This window comes from Miscanthus floridulus, chromosome 6, assembly GCF_019320115.1.
Source record: "Miscanthus floridulus cultivar M001 chromosome 6, ASM1932011v1, whole genome shotgun sequence".
NCBI lineage: Eukaryota > Viridiplantae > Streptophyta > Magnoliopsida > Poales > Poaceae > Miscanthus > Miscanthus floridulus.
The window spans coordinates 135,863,726-135,879,632 of NC_089585.1; the positions used below are offsets into that span (position 1 = coordinate 135,863,726).

General features: G+C 39.3%; 1 pseudogene; it reads right to left on the reverse strand.

The window, feature by feature from the left end:
- Positions 1-2,937: 2,937 nt before the first annotated feature.
- Positions 2,938-10,622, reverse strand: LOC136459767 (pre-mRNA-splicing factor ATP-dependent RNA helicase DEAH10-like; annotated as a pseudogene).
- Between the last annotated feature and the right edge of the window lie 5,285 nt (positions 10,623-15,907).

Below are 15,907 nucleotides of genomic sequence, written 5' to 3' on the forward strand. Positions count from 1 at the left end.
CAAACAACACAGAGCCGTGCCATTAGGTAAGGTAGCTCGTGGCTCCATCGGCTGATCGGCAGCTGGGGGTGGTTGGCCTGCTCTTTATAATCCCTTTTTTTATGGAAAGCCTGCTCATTATATCACAGCTCCATCAGATAATAAGCTGCTGCCAACACCACCTTGGTGACGGGGTTTAGTTACTTAGGTCCTATTTAGATCCTACACGTTCCAAAATTTTAGGCACTAAACTTTAGACCACTTAAGCTTATGAGACTCTAATCATATGGTCTATAGTCAACTTCATAGAAAGACCATTAGTTCCTTAGATCATAAATTTGAGCCAAAGTGATCTAAAGTTTAACGTTTATCTTTAGAGCAGCTCCACAGGAGCACCCCCCGAACCGCAGTTGTCAGATCAAAAGTCGAATTGAACTTGGGCAGACCAGTCGAACGTTCCTGTAAAATAATTAGTCTTGTACACGCGTGAGAAGAGAGAGTGAGAGAAAATGACAGATTCAGACTCTTTTGCGTGGCTGCGAGAGGGACGGAGAGAATTTTTCCAAGTACCACGAATCGATGTTTGTATTGGAGCAATCGCTCTGGTTTCGTTTGGTTTCCACGGTTCGCTCTAGCACTACAGGTGCCCTTACCTAGCCAACAACTAAACTTTTTCATAGGATCCAACTACGGTCTTATTTCGTCGGTTTGTTTATAAATCAGCTAGACAGTAATTGAGGTAAAACTTAGACCGTTACCTTTAAGCCCGCTAGGAAGCTTGTTTCTCGTGGCATTCAGGGTGACGTCTGGGTCGCTGCTTTAGTGGTTTCATTGGTGGTGTTTTATTTTGGTGATGGTCCGTTATCACCTCGTGAGTGTTTGAGGGTTTCTTTTCTTTTTTTTATTGTATTTGGCTCCTTCTCTATCAATATAAGCCCGGCATACTCCTCTCGATCGCTTTGCTTTAAAAAAAAAACGCTTCTCTCAACCGCCCACGGTGCGTGCGGTCTGCGGTGCCCCACACCCGTGCATTATCGGTCCTGTTTGTTTTGCTGAAAAGTTATGACTAAAAATACTGTTTACTAATTTATTATGAGAAAATCGTAGACCAGCGAACAGGGATCATGTCGGTACGTCCGGGCTCTCGCCATTAACCAACACCCATGTGCTAATGCCTACTCCCTGTACAGCACGCACGACACTTATGTTATAAAACCCAACCGCAAAAGAGAAACTGCCTCGTGTTCCACCATTCATTTTCCTAGTCACGTGTAGCGGTGTAGGCGTATATATCCTTTCAGCTCAAAGCTGTGTCATGTTTCTACTATCTTTTTCTTTTTATATAAAACCGTTTGCTCACTTTTCCGTCAGCTGAAAACCTCTTGTCACTGGGCCGTTCAAAGCTACGGCCCTGTTCGCTTGCGTACCATTTCAGTGAAATAACGGTGTTTTTCTCTCGCAATAAATCAGTATCAATATCAGCTGCTTTTTCCAACCAGTCGAACAGGGCCTACATTTACAACGGCTTAAAAGTAGCAACACTGCACGTCAATAAGTCGTAACCAAATGGCGAAAATAGCAGTGGAATTTTTCATGTCAAAATTAGTAAAACCGGTTCTTATAAAATTTCTATATGATTTTTTTGTAAAATTCTTGACCTAGATGCGTGCTCTTTTTTCTCAGTGACTAATCGGACATTGCCCTACGTTTTGTTGTGTTGGCGTTGACGATGACGACAAGGTGGCATAACACACACAAGCTAGGGCGGTCAAACGCTGATGGGATATATCTCAGTGCGTCAGCAACAGTGTAAATTACATATGGGCATATATATGGCATACGATGAAGCTTTTCTAGAACGGCATAAATAAAGTTTGGGGAAATTAAGTGTAGTAGGTTAAGGCTGATGAAGACACAGAACGACGCGACGACATGAACATCTCAGTCTCTGAATGTGCAACGACAGAATTAAATACAGTAGGCCACAAAAATGTCCATCACAGTAGATGGAGAGGTCAGAGGTGACAATTCTTCGTTGATCCTCTAGTGCGCTTATTAACGGCGTTTTAGAACCCGTCAAGACTGTGACCGGACAACAAATCACAGGTACGATCGGCATGTGGAGTCAAGAACCTGACGCACGTAAATGGACTTTGGAACAGCATAGCTTCCGCAAGTCGAGAACAGTTATAGAATAGATTGGTCCACATTAGTACAGTTAATTACAGTGGTTGAAAAAAATTAAAACACATACGACATTTCACAACGCTACCTTTTGTCTACCTGCATTCCTTTATATTTTAGAACAGATATTTGACTTCAGCAATTTAATCTCTTGCCTAACAATATTTACTTAAATATTCAGTTAATCAAAGCGACAAAGGCTAATGCTTGGATCTCATGGTCTAAAGTTTATTTGGTTAAAATTAAGAGCTAAACTTTAGATCACTTTAGCTTATTTGTATGGTCTAATGAACTAACGATTTTTTTTGTGAGATTGGCTAAATTTTAGACTGTGATACAAACCTAGAGCCATAGTATCAATAGATTTACCGTCGCAAGTACTTTAAGCACATCAAAAGTATGCTAAACATGTAACTTATTCCTAGCCATTTGTATAAATATTCACAGAGTAGGTGAACGGTTCAACATCGAATAGTAAAGTCAAAGCCATGAATTATTCTAAAACTGGCGCCATTACTTAGTTTCTCATGCTTTCTTAAAGATACTATTTCTTTTTCTCGGTACATGACTACATGATTCTCCGGCTCTACATTTAGTTGAGATGGAGTGGGAGGGCATTAAATATCTCGGTGCATGTCAATAACAAAATTCGGGAAAACTACGTAAAGGTGAACGAACACTCAAAACAAATAACGAGTTCTACAAACTATTCCATCAAAATTAGGCAATGGTGAGCGAACACTGGCAAGCAATCGCAGGTAAGTCTTTCGGTGATATCCAAGGGTGTGCATTTGTTAGGATATATAAACTTGAAGTTCAAAATTTAACTGCCCTCAGAGTGCATTTGTAAGGATGATTGCTCGGCAGTAGTACCATGCTTTAATATAATAACGAATTGCATAAATATAAATAATTCATCATTACCATAAAGTCCACTGATCATTACTCCTCGGTAGTGTAGTACTGCGGGGCGAGCTCAGCCAGCCACAAGGGGTCAATACGGGTCAGGTTCTTGACATAGTTCTGTGTCGTCCGAACTAGCTCGTTGAAGATGACACAGTCGGGCTTGGTCCTGAAAAGCACGGATGAAGGGTGGATCTGCACGCTCTGCCAAACAACCTGTATGATCCATCTGGCTGTCGCATCGCTGCATTCAGGAAGAAAGCAGAGGTAAGGCATCTCCGAAACAGAACCATGTCGTCTCCACATGATGACAGGTTCAGCCCCATTTGTTGGGCATGGCCCTGAATTTGACTGCAAAGAACAAAAAATGCTATGTCAAATTGCAGCATAAATGGTATTGAAAAACCGTACAGTCTACCGTTGGTGGCTTAGACATCTGTGGGCTGTTATGTTTTTTAGCTATTTTGTTTCTGGCAGTTTTCTGGGAGGTTGAGAGGTGTCTTCTCTTTTCAATGTAGGATCTTGAACTTGTCTTGTAAGCTGGTGTTCCCAGCAGTACCGTTTGCTTTCAATATAAGCAGGGCCAAGGCCTTTGGTCTAAAAAAAAACCGTACAGTCTGATTTTCATTTTTTACAATCATAAAAATCTAAAACAGTCCTAAAAGTCTAAAACATACAGTCTTCCATTCCATTTTTTTACATAAATGATATTCAATCTGATTTTCATATCTCAATCCCTCCAACCATAATAAAACCAAACTACCGTCCCCTTGTTTTGCAATTCAATGTTTCATGTGTGCAGCCAGGTTGAGCATAGGCTCACCTACACCACATCTGAAAACTTAAAGCAAAAATGCACTTTGTGCATTTCTAAATTTATGGAAAGAAAATGCATATATGTAGATCATATATAATTAATGTTGACACAAAATTTCATGGCAAAATTGATCATATGCCTTCTGTATTTTTGTGTAGCTCACATATGATCAAGTTTATCATTTTTTTGTCAACAAAAATTATAAGTAATTTGTCTTTTTGTGTAGCTCACATATGGTCAAGTTTTTCCACCAAAACTCTGCGTCAACAGTGTCCACGACCTAAAGAATATATTTTTTCACTAATTTGAAATTTTAGAGTTGTGTTTTGAAAATGGGGTGTATGTACACACAAAAAAAGACAATGCTTATCTTTACCCCTCTTTCCCAATGCTTTGCCTACTTCATTAGGACATTGGCGGGTGTGCTTAACTACTTATTACGACATTTTAACTCCCACCTACAATAGTGTTTCTGTACAAGTACTGTGAAACAGATGGAGCAGAAACTACAAACTAACCTGTGAACATCGCGAGCATGTCTTAGAGAGCGGTAGTTGATAAAGTTTTCCCTGCACCACCTGTTCAAAGCCTTTTCCATTGTTTTTTCTTTGGCATTTGCATTTCTGCTCTTCTCCAAGCATTCTGCAGATGCTCGATAGACATTCACCAATGTGATATGGTCTCCTTCGGAGCTTTCGAAACCCTTCCTGGCAGCTCTTGCCTATAGAACAATAAAGTAAATGGGTCAATTATTGCACTAATAGAAGCGAGTCACACACTGATGTCTTACTCATCACAAAACACATCGAGTTTCTTTATGTTGTGTCCAACAAGGAAAGGGTAGCACAAAGGAAATGTGAGCAAAAACAGATTGGAGCATATGCTTATTTATCATTAAGAAAATGGTAATCATGATTTAGGTCTAAAGGTACTTTAGTGGTCAAAGTTAAGTTTGACCACTCAAATTCTAGAATGCTATATATGATATATATTTCTGAATGGAGTACATTTTCTCATATAGTTTGCCTACTGGCACTTATCTCCCAATTCCCAGTACCAACAAGCTAGTAACAGGAGAATTTGACGAAAAGTGTGCCCCGAAACTACAAAACAACACTTGTTTGCAAAGCAAACCCCCCCCCCCCCCCCCCCCCCCCCCCCCCTAAAAGAAGTGAACCAGAGGGAATAACTCCACAATATCAGATAAGAAACCAATTGTGACATACATTTTACAAACTGCCTGTAATTCAAATGGATACCTCTTCTAACTTCTCACGCACGGAGAAGAAAATTGATTCCACTGAAAGCATAGATACAACAATGAGCATTTCTTCCAAGCACTTGAATTTGCTTGATACTATTAATGCCTTGGAGTACATTGGATCCAAAGGCAGCCTAGCCATCTGATGACCAACTGGATCTGAGAGCTTATAATCATCAGTCAGAGCCCCTAGTAAGATTAACTGCTCCAGTGATTTCAAAATAGCAGTCCTGTAGTAGGTTGGACACCAATAAGCAAAAACTCAGCACTGATATAAAGCAACAAGCTATTGAACTTATAATTACTGAGAAGCCTCTAGGTAAAAACTTCAACTTGTTTGTTTCTATTAGGTGTTACCACTGCAGGAGTGCAGATCATAAGGTTCATAAAGAAGTCTATGTAAGGGGTTCTCTTTACCTATAAAGTTATAGCTGAGGTACATGTGTCAAGCAATAAAATACATCAAATACAATAACATAAATTGCATTCTCTCATCAATGATATTGAATTTCCCTGGAGACAGTAATATTCCAGTATAAAATTCAGGCACAAAAGCACACAGAATAAAAATGATTCTGAGCATTTTCTTTTACATAGAAGCAGACTTAAAAAAAAGTACCTTGATGGTTTCTCCATAAAATTGAAACCTATGATGTCATCAATTCTAAGAGCCTTGAATTGCAGAACAACATTTGAGAGGTTACACCGCTTGATCTCAGGCACAGTAGAATCCACCAGTTTATCAAACTCACTTTCTTGGAACAATCGGAAGCACTTCCCTGGTCCCTCGCGTCCAGCACAACCACTGAGGGTAGAATGAGGATGTTAGAAAGGCATGCAATTAAAAAGGAACAAGTGTTGATTTATTTGGTTGAATATCTGCAAAGTACCGATATGACTTATTAGCAATGCAACAGATATAAGAAATAAGATACAGAACACTGAGTCATCACATGGAGATTCATTCTACAACTACCATGCTAGCATGCTGACAACTGCTCCTTAATAGACTTTGTGACCTCATATTTAGGCATGAAAAATAAAAAAGCAAGATACACATACCTCCTTTGAAGAACCTGCGCTTTAGAGACTGGGATGATGATTAGTGACTCCATTCCAATCACAGGATTGTAAGCACGAGCTTTTACCATCCCAGGATATATAACATATTTGATGCCAGGTATTGTTACTGAAGTCTCAGCAATATTTGTAGCTAGAACTACCTAGCAGAGGCAAATCAGCAAAACGTCAAGTTTGCTTAACAGACTGGTGCGGGGCTTTCAAGATTAAGTGCAACACTGAAAATGGTTACATAGGAAAACAAATTACAAAATGAACCTTGGAGAAGATTGAATCTGCATGGGAAGAACAACAGAACACGAAAACAGAAGGGCTGTTTTTAATAAAAGTATAATTCTAGTCACAAACACCAATATCCATGAACAGTAGCCTAAAACAAAGGTAAAAGTTTTCATCTGCACCTAACATTATATTATGGCCTTTGTGAAAGCTAATAATTTTCCCATTGCTATATGGCTGTTCTTATACAACGGTGAGTGTACATGTAAGGAAAAGAATTAAAATGTTCTAATGTCCTCTAATCTAGCTTATAATGGTTGAGATAAGAGGACTAATAATGGCTAGGATATTGCCATTCTAACACTTTGGTTCATAGTGACCTTAAAGTGTGCTCTTTTCACATTTATTAGGGCAAGCAAAATGTTCAAATGACAGTTAACACAGTTTTCCTTTTAGTTGATCCTGATTACAACAATGTTTACCCAGAGGACCAACAATAGCAAGATGAATTCTGTATTTCACTTTATAACAGCAAGATCAATCCTGTACTCGGGGTTTTCCTACCCCTTCCTCTTCTTTTTTTAATACAAGTAAGCAGTTCTCCTGCGTGTTTGAGAAAAAAATGGCATTATTTAACAAAAGGTTACGTAGCTAGTTTAGTAGTATCACATTAGCACTAAAGGAACCTGCAGACATTTTTGGAATTATGAGAAACACGTGCAGAGCTTTGTTTAAAGCCTGCAAAGGATTTCAGACAGACTATCAACATATGGACATTACTAATAATCCGTTTCATTATAAAGGGGCATCATTTTTTTCACAGATATAGATGACAACTGATTAAGATGAAATAATTGACCTTAATCTCCAAGTAACAAGAAGGTTTCACCAACCAGGGAAACAAACCACACTAAAAGCATGTACACAATAAATTATGCTACATGATTCCTTCATAAAAAAATGATTGAGTAATAAATGATGCTCCCTCTGATTTCATATATTGGCCATTTAGACTTGTGAATAAAGATTTAAGGAAGAGGATCAAACAACCTTGGTGACCTTCATTTATACTGCATCGGGAAGATGGCTTATTCATTTGTGAGGGGTAGTGACATTTATTAAGCAGGGGAAAGGAGGGAAGCAAAGGGTAAGAAGTGTAAATTAGTTCTAGGATGACTTGTATTTAGAGAATACTTGAGAAGGCTGAAATGGAGGTATGCAATTATTTTAAGAAGGATCTTATTAAAACATGACGAATTTAGTCCCATCAGTACCCAATTGATGTTTACCTTGCGGGTTCCAGCTGGTGCTGGCTTGAAAGCATTCATTTGCTGTTCTGATGGGAGAGATGAATAGACAGGTGTAACCCATATCTTACTACTTTCTGGTGGAAATAAACGAGCACGCTCATGAATAAGTCTCTCCAGTGATTCAATCTCCTCTTGGCCAGTTAGAAATGCGAGAATGTCTCCAGGCCCTTCCTCCAAATGGATCTATCAAATCAAACATTTAAAAGTGAAGTTCATATACAGAAAAGGAAGGATGAATTGAGTCACAGTTGGATAGTAGGTTATGCAAGAAATCAGTCATCATTATGATTCTATATATTCACTCATCATGTTTTCTGAAGCATTTTTTTAATTTCTTTCTGAAGTCCCATTTATTGAGACTTTTATTTTCTTTCTTTGTTTGTAAGCCAACTATTGCATGGAGCAAAGGATGGTGCTCACCTGAAAGATGGTAACTAGTGTGGCATCCATATAATCCGACTCAGGCTGATAAGTATATAGTATGTCGACCGGATATTGCAGACCTTGAATATGTACAGCTTTAGCACAACCAAAATAATCAGAAAAACACTTAGCATCCAAACTAGCAGACATAATTATCAGCTTTAGAGGAGCACATCTTATTCCCTGGCATTCCTTAAGAGTTAAATTTTGAGAATGGCCCTGTACATCAGGCAAAGTCTTCCCATTTTTATTGGCGTTAGCTCGGGAATGTTGCACTTTTTTCAACAAACCCAACAAGACATCAGTATGAACAGTTCTTTCATGAGCCTCATCAACAACTATAACACTGTACTTAGACTAAGAGTGGATCCAAAAGTGCTTCCCTGAAAATTCAAAGTAATCATTCAATTAGAAAAAGGAACTTCATGCATCAAACAGAAAAAAATAATTGTAGATTTACCATGCCAGACTATTGCCACAGATATATCAGTATGTAAAATGATATGGTATAATTGAATGGAAAATTCCTTAATATAATGATACGCAGCTCTCCTGCGTGTTCGAAGAAAAAAAATGGAAAATTCACTTTAGAAGGTTTGAACAAACTCATAAAAAAGACCCACATTGTGCTAAACATTGCAATGCAGGTGTATGGACAGCTACCATGGCAAAACGCTAACATATAAGAGTTGCTTGAAAGTACAAAATAAAAGGAACATTATGAGAGAGAAAAATGGAATTATGTATCAATGCATTCTATTCTTCAGTTCCTACTTCCATAAAACAACTATATATGGGATTGTACATATTAAAAGGGAGACCTGAAGGCTGCAGGGCATATCATGTGTACACCTTCCAAAAACATACCCATCATTGTTGGAACTTAAATTATTGGGATGGGATGGTGGGTTTAACAGTTGAGACAAGAAACCTAAACCTTTTGGTTCTCAAATTGCTCACTACAAAAGCAATCACCACATCAAAGAGGATTATTGGATCAAAAGACTAACGTACATCCCAACATAAAAAATGGTTATCAAACAAGCAACAAAGCAGTAACGCATCATTACCTCAGAAGCAAACCATCAGTCATGTATTTAATCCTTGTTGCATTGGATGTGGAATCATCAAATCTGATGGAGTATCCAACCTTTTTGCCGAGCTGGTCGTTGCATTCCTCCGCTACACGCTTTGCTACTGTGACAGCTGCAACCCTCCGAGGCTGAGTGATGCCAATGACTTTACCATCCTGACAAAACCCACCATCGTACAAAAATTGTGGAAGCTCTGCATGACCAAATTAAAGAAAATATTGCTTCTTCAAAAAATCAAAATAATAAAAAAAGATTGGAGAAAAAATTATAATACTAGTAATGTATGTTTCTGCAATTACAGATGAATATGTAAACAAACCGATTTTGTAACATGTTTTTGTCAAACAATCTGTACAAAACCTAAGAATAACTTTACCTAAGCAAGCAATACCACATTCCCACTTGGAACGACATTACAATGAGATTATAGCAGGAAGAGTCCATTTCACTTCTACAATAGCCCTTTCATTCAATACTGTAATGTGACTGAATACAAATGTTTCCAAACCCACAAACACAAACAATCCACTGCACCATTTTCACTAATTTATTGCACAAAAGGCCAAAACAGATCCATCTGAATCAGTTCAGAGCCTATTCACACTAACAACCAAAAGTTTCAGGAAGGGGCATGATTCTATCAATTACTTCATCCAAGCAACAATTGTGAAAAGGGGGAACACAGAAACGGACTTACGAGTAGTTTTGCCACTCCCAGGTCTCGCCAACAATGATCAGTGTGTCGTTCTTCCTCACCTCCTCAACTAGCCTTTTCTCCACTAAACCAACAACAAATTTCAGTTCCCTGAGCTAACACCCCAAAAAGTATCACAGAGAAAAGACATCTAAAAGCTCTGCAGGCAAACCTGACGCAATGGGGAGCGACTTCCGCTGTTGCCGAATCAGCTGTCTCCATCTGCAGCAAGCCAACCAACACAAAAGGCTCAATCCCGAGGCCAACGAATGAAACAATCGGAAGAGAACAGCATGTCAGCGTCGACGAGATAAGAGTTGGCACCTCGCGAATTGCTGCTGCTTCTGCGGTGAGGCGCCGGCAGAGAAGGACGGCATCTCCGAAGACGACGCCGACTCCCGCCCCCTGAACCTTGCCACGGCGGCGGCACGATTAGCCGGAACCCGCTAGCCGGCGACGGAGTGTGGGGAAGTGGGGGGAGAGGGAGGCGGGAGGGTTTAGAGTTGGTGGTAGGGTTTTTGGTGCCGCGTGGGAGACGGGTTCACTGCCACAACAAGCTCGGATGAGCTGCCGAGCACAAGGCGTAGGGCGGCGCCGGCGGTCACCAGTAGCGCCACGAGACCGGGTGCGCGCTCGCAGGGCGGACGCAAGGAGGAAAGAAAAGGCAGGTGGTGAATGGGGAAGGGGAACGTTGTTGGAGGTTTCAGTACTTTAGTATGGGTGGACTGAAAAATACTCTCGATTCTGAATTACAAGTCATTCAAACTTGTTTCGAGAGTTGAAATATCTTAATTTTTTATTAAAATTACAGAGAGAATTATAAAAATTTATAATATTAAATAGATATACTATAAAAATATAATTAATAAAGAATCTAATGATACTTATTTGGTATCACAAATATTATTGTTTTATTGTATAAATTTAGTCAAACTTCAGTTGCTTTGACTCTCAAGAAAATTGGAATGACTTATAATTTGAGATAGAGGGAGTGGTAGGCTAGTAGCACAGTACTATCTCCTTCCAAAGTATAAAACTTTTTTAGCTTTTCTACATATATTAATTTTATTATGTATCCTTGTTATGTATCTAGATATAAGATGTATTTAAGAGCATAAAAATTTGTATATTAAATAAAAAAAGTTAAAACGTCATTGTAATAATTTATAATGAAGGGAGTGGTTATTTTTTTCCATATTCCCTATTGGGCAATATTGGATGTGGATCAAGGATTAATGGGTAGTAGACTAAAATGCCCATGTAATGTGTGCAGAGGACAATTTAGTAATTTCGCAAGTCATAACCTACTAGAAAATAGCGCGGCCTTGCCGCGCCTTATATAGAATTTGGGCCAGTGTTTGACCACCTTTTGATGGAACGTGCAAGCGTATTATGCACTGGTTATTTAGGTTGAACCTTGTGATGGATATGCAGTTCTCAATGCGTGTTAAGAGTCAAATTATGATTTTAGTACAAATTTTAGAAGTCACAATGTACTATATTTCAAGACGGAGGGAGTAGAACGTATTACGTATATGACTGTCAGATATAGATATATTGTTTACATATTACACGTAGATATATAAAATAGATCACTTTTTCATAGATACAGTTTTAATCTGTCATCCTTGATCATCCTGCCATAAATTGCACAGTTCAAGTGATGTTGCTTCGTGGTCATCATGAGAATCTTCTAAAGAAATCAATACAGGTTGCCAGCCTTTCAAAGTTTAAGAATCCACTTTGTACACTACTAAAAACCACCAAGTATTACTTCCAAGTAATGACTGGCTTTAACCATATAGTACATTAACCTATTTAATAAGGATAGATAGCTTAGCAGGTATCAAAACTTGATCGGGCTAAGCATAGAATATGAGGAATGTTATGGAAACCAATAGCCGGAAGAAAACCACTTTTAAGTTGTTTTAACCCATAGGGACGTCTTGTAACCCATTCAACTCAAAAAGGTATCAACGAGTAAAAATGGTAGTTGTAGGATTATTACTTGAGAAAGGATTATTTTCAGGTAGTAATCCTCAAGTGTTACATGTCTTAGTTTTCAGTTGTTAAAAGAAGCTCTGTAGCTCAACAGGTAACAAAGTACGAACCTAGATATATATTATAAAAATTCAATGATTAGTCAAATACTAAATGACTATTTTCTAAGAAAGCTTGGAATTGGAAATCGGATATTAGTGAGGCATCCATGTGAGGATAAGATATTTTAAAAAGCGCATTCGACTTATGTCATCAATTCCTAGGATGGTGAATATCATGCATTCAATTGATAACAACAAAATTCAGCTAACTACGTTCAAATTGTAGCTTAATTTTTGTTTTACATAAATGAATACAGCTATGTATTGCTAATTTCAATTCTTACACAAATTTATAGATACATTTACAGCATGCTGCCAATCCCTGGATTCATACGAATTGCTAATGATGATAACGTACCTCGGTTAGTTTTCTTGTGTCTTCTTTCTGGTCTTCTGGTCTTTTTTAGAATAGTAAAAAAATGCCATCAAGATAATGGTGTTAGCCAAAATATTCATATGTAATGCTTAAATATATGAATAAGGATCACTGAAATATTATTTAAGCTTAAGCTATCTGAAAGTAGTTCAGCTTTCATTGAGAACAATGGAAAAACTTGAGTGGTTGAATGGTATTTTGTTACTCCTTCGTTCAGTGAATTGTACTACTTAAATTAAGTTACATAGATTAGATTATCAGATTGGTTGACTGTGCATGGGAATAACCATAATGCCACCAGAGTGAGAACCTTAGCCAAATTAGCAAGTGAGCTGCCGTGAAAAGGGTATGCGCTGGCATCCCCGTGGATTGTCAAGCATTTGTCGCTAACAAGGGTTGAGTGCTATGTTAATATTATTGCACAAACCCTGTCGAGGGGAGTCTGAACAGGGGCTTCTGTAACTTAGTTGGTGCTGCAATAACTAATTAATCTGAGAAAGTACCAAAGCTGATTTTCCAAATATATAAAGCAGTGAAGTCCAAATCCGATTGACCCATATAGAAGAAAGGATAAGCATATTATTGTGTATATATCTTAATGTGGACAAAAGCCTTTCTTTAGGGTATGAATGGACTATAGAATATTAATTAATATCTAAAAATCTATTGTAGCAAGCCAAATAAAATTGTCAACACTAATGCTGAACAGAGGGGAAAAAAAACTTAGCCGGATGGTAACACCGTGGCTCTAGACAACACGGGGCAGTATCTAGATCAACCGAACTTCAGTTCAGAAGAGGTCACACCGTGCGAAGAGGCATAATTTTCTCTCTTGACTTGGCAAAAAACACTTACTATGACAACTTTAATTCAGGGAAGAACAGCACTCCATAAGTCCATAACATGCAGACTACCAAGGCTTATCATTTTTGGAGATGCAATCCATCTGATTTCCTGGTGTATTGATTATGAGCACTGAAGGAAGGATGAGTGTATCACTATATACATAAATAGATGTAGATGTCATAGAAATGCACTGGTTCCTGTTCATCGTCGTATCAGGATATGCACTAATAGTTGTCATAGCAACGCAAGGACAGAGAGCCAAGGGAGAAGCCTTAATCCTCGTTATCCATCTATATAGAATGGGGTCTTTATTAACTTCTTTCCTAAATACACAATCCAGGAGATTGTCAGCAAGAGAGCTATTGGATATATTGCTGAGTTTTATGTTGTGAGTTTCATTTCAGATAGTTGATCTCGAAACGATAGCAAACTTGTTCTTTTTCAAGGTTGGTATAGCTGGTTGTCTTCCTTTTTTATCAATTATCATTAGGACCTCAAATAAAAGACCCTTTTATGTTATGCTCTTGCTTTCACAAAACTTTGACAATGGAAGTAAATTTGTGGCCAACTAAAGCTGTTGTCTCAGATTTATCATAATCTGATCTAATTAGGGGTAAGCTCTTTATTAAGTGTAATCTGAAACATGTTAGCTATTGTGTGAGCAGGACTGCTATGTAGAGAGGAATTAATATATCTTAAAACCGTAAGTAATTATTAGGAAATAAGCCATAATGCCAAATGTGTTTGGCATAATCCTGATACCGATAGATAGAAAATGTACACCATCAGTTTCAGAATTTAGGGATGCATATTTTTTCTATGGATTTTACAATTTCGTGTATGAACAAGTACATACACACTGAATTATCTAGCTTGTACTATTCACCTCTTTGAAGCACGGAGAGGCTTGGATGGCCGCTCCAGCACTGCTTCTCCGGCGGCTAGCAACGATACTGCCTGATTGGAGCAGGGACGAGAAGCTTCACAGGCGACCATGCGACGGCTGGCTCTGAGTATGGCCTGCCTCCGTGTGGATTTTGTAGGGTAGTAGCCCTTCCATGAAAAATCACGAGCAGCCACAGTTGTGGCAGAGATGCAGCTTACTGGAGGGCTGACGGCGGGAGTGCTTGCGGGTGGACGATGACTTCTTAAATCGGGTGCGTACGGAAGGGCACGACGGCGCGGAGGCCACGGAGCTGAGATGGATCCCGGCCGGCACTATCCGCGGAAGAGGCACGCGGCTCGCGCCGGCCGCGGCGGCGCGCGCCCGATTGGGGCGGTGAAGCCCAGCAGGCAGCGCTCTTCGATGGAGGTGCGGGACCGTGACGCTTGACGAGAGCCCGGTGGCCCGCAGCCACGGCCGAGTTTGGCTCGCCCGCAACTGGGGGAAGGAGGGGGATGCAAAGGGGAGCGGGCGGAGCCACGTGAGGCCCGCGAAGGTTCGCGATGGGCAGGGATGACGGCGAAGCGGGTAGCAGACCCGAACCAACCCACATCAGACGGTCCAGATCTTTGGCCCGTCCGATCCAACGGTTAGCGGTTAACGGACGACGTGGCCCTATCCATTAGCCCGCTTGGTAGCAGGAATCGTATTGAGAGATTTCACACCCATACCCAACCACCTAGGTGGGATATGAAGTTATCATATCCATATCTCAAACTATGAAAAACATGCATGCTACTATTCTGTACTTACATGGCCAGTATGTTCGCTCGATGGTTTTTGGGCTGATAAGCCTGGCCGGTGCTGGTTTGTTGTGAGAGAAAAATATTATACTATGACTGATAAGTCCTGACCGAAACCAACAAACGAACATGCAATCTATTTTAAATTTGAATGTATGTTATCCCTAAGATAATATCATATAGTAATAGTAATACAATGATAGAACGAACAGCCAAACTTATTCTTGATCGAATCATACTTATTTTTGTTTCTAATCTTGCCATAGTTTTTCATTCTAATCGGATCTTACAAAACCTTATATTAAGATCAATCGTAACTCTACTTTTACATCTTGAGTCGTCCATGAGTCCTGGTCTAGGCATTCAAACGCTCTGGTTCAACAATTGTCCCGATGTGGGGAATTTCATCCAACAAAAGCAAGTAGATGATGATGAGTTTGCTCCTGACACTAGATATAATTTCGGTAGTGATTCTTCGTCTGATACTACACCAATCCACGATTTTGTTCTTATAGGAGAACTCAAGAGATGCAAACAAAGGGAGAGTGCATCTGGAGAAGAAAGCCGTGCAACAAGAACGAGGTGTACGTGGATTGCGCGCCATGATAGGAGTATGCATGTTGTGTTGTGCTCTACCAAGAAAAAAAAGAGTCTCGATGGCGTTTCCAAAACTCTACAAAATTATGGTTTTATAAACACTGCAATTTCAAAACTCCAAAATTTATTCTATTCAAACAAACCCGTAGACTCTATTTGACAATCCCTAGTTTAACAAGTAATTTCAACTCACAAACAGTATGCTAAACATGTCATTTATTCCTAGCCATTTGTATAAATTAGGCAAGGGTGAGCAAACATCGTAGCAATTGACGAGTTGCACAAACTATTCCAACATGATCCTTTTTGTGATAGGTGGTCACACTTCATTGATTT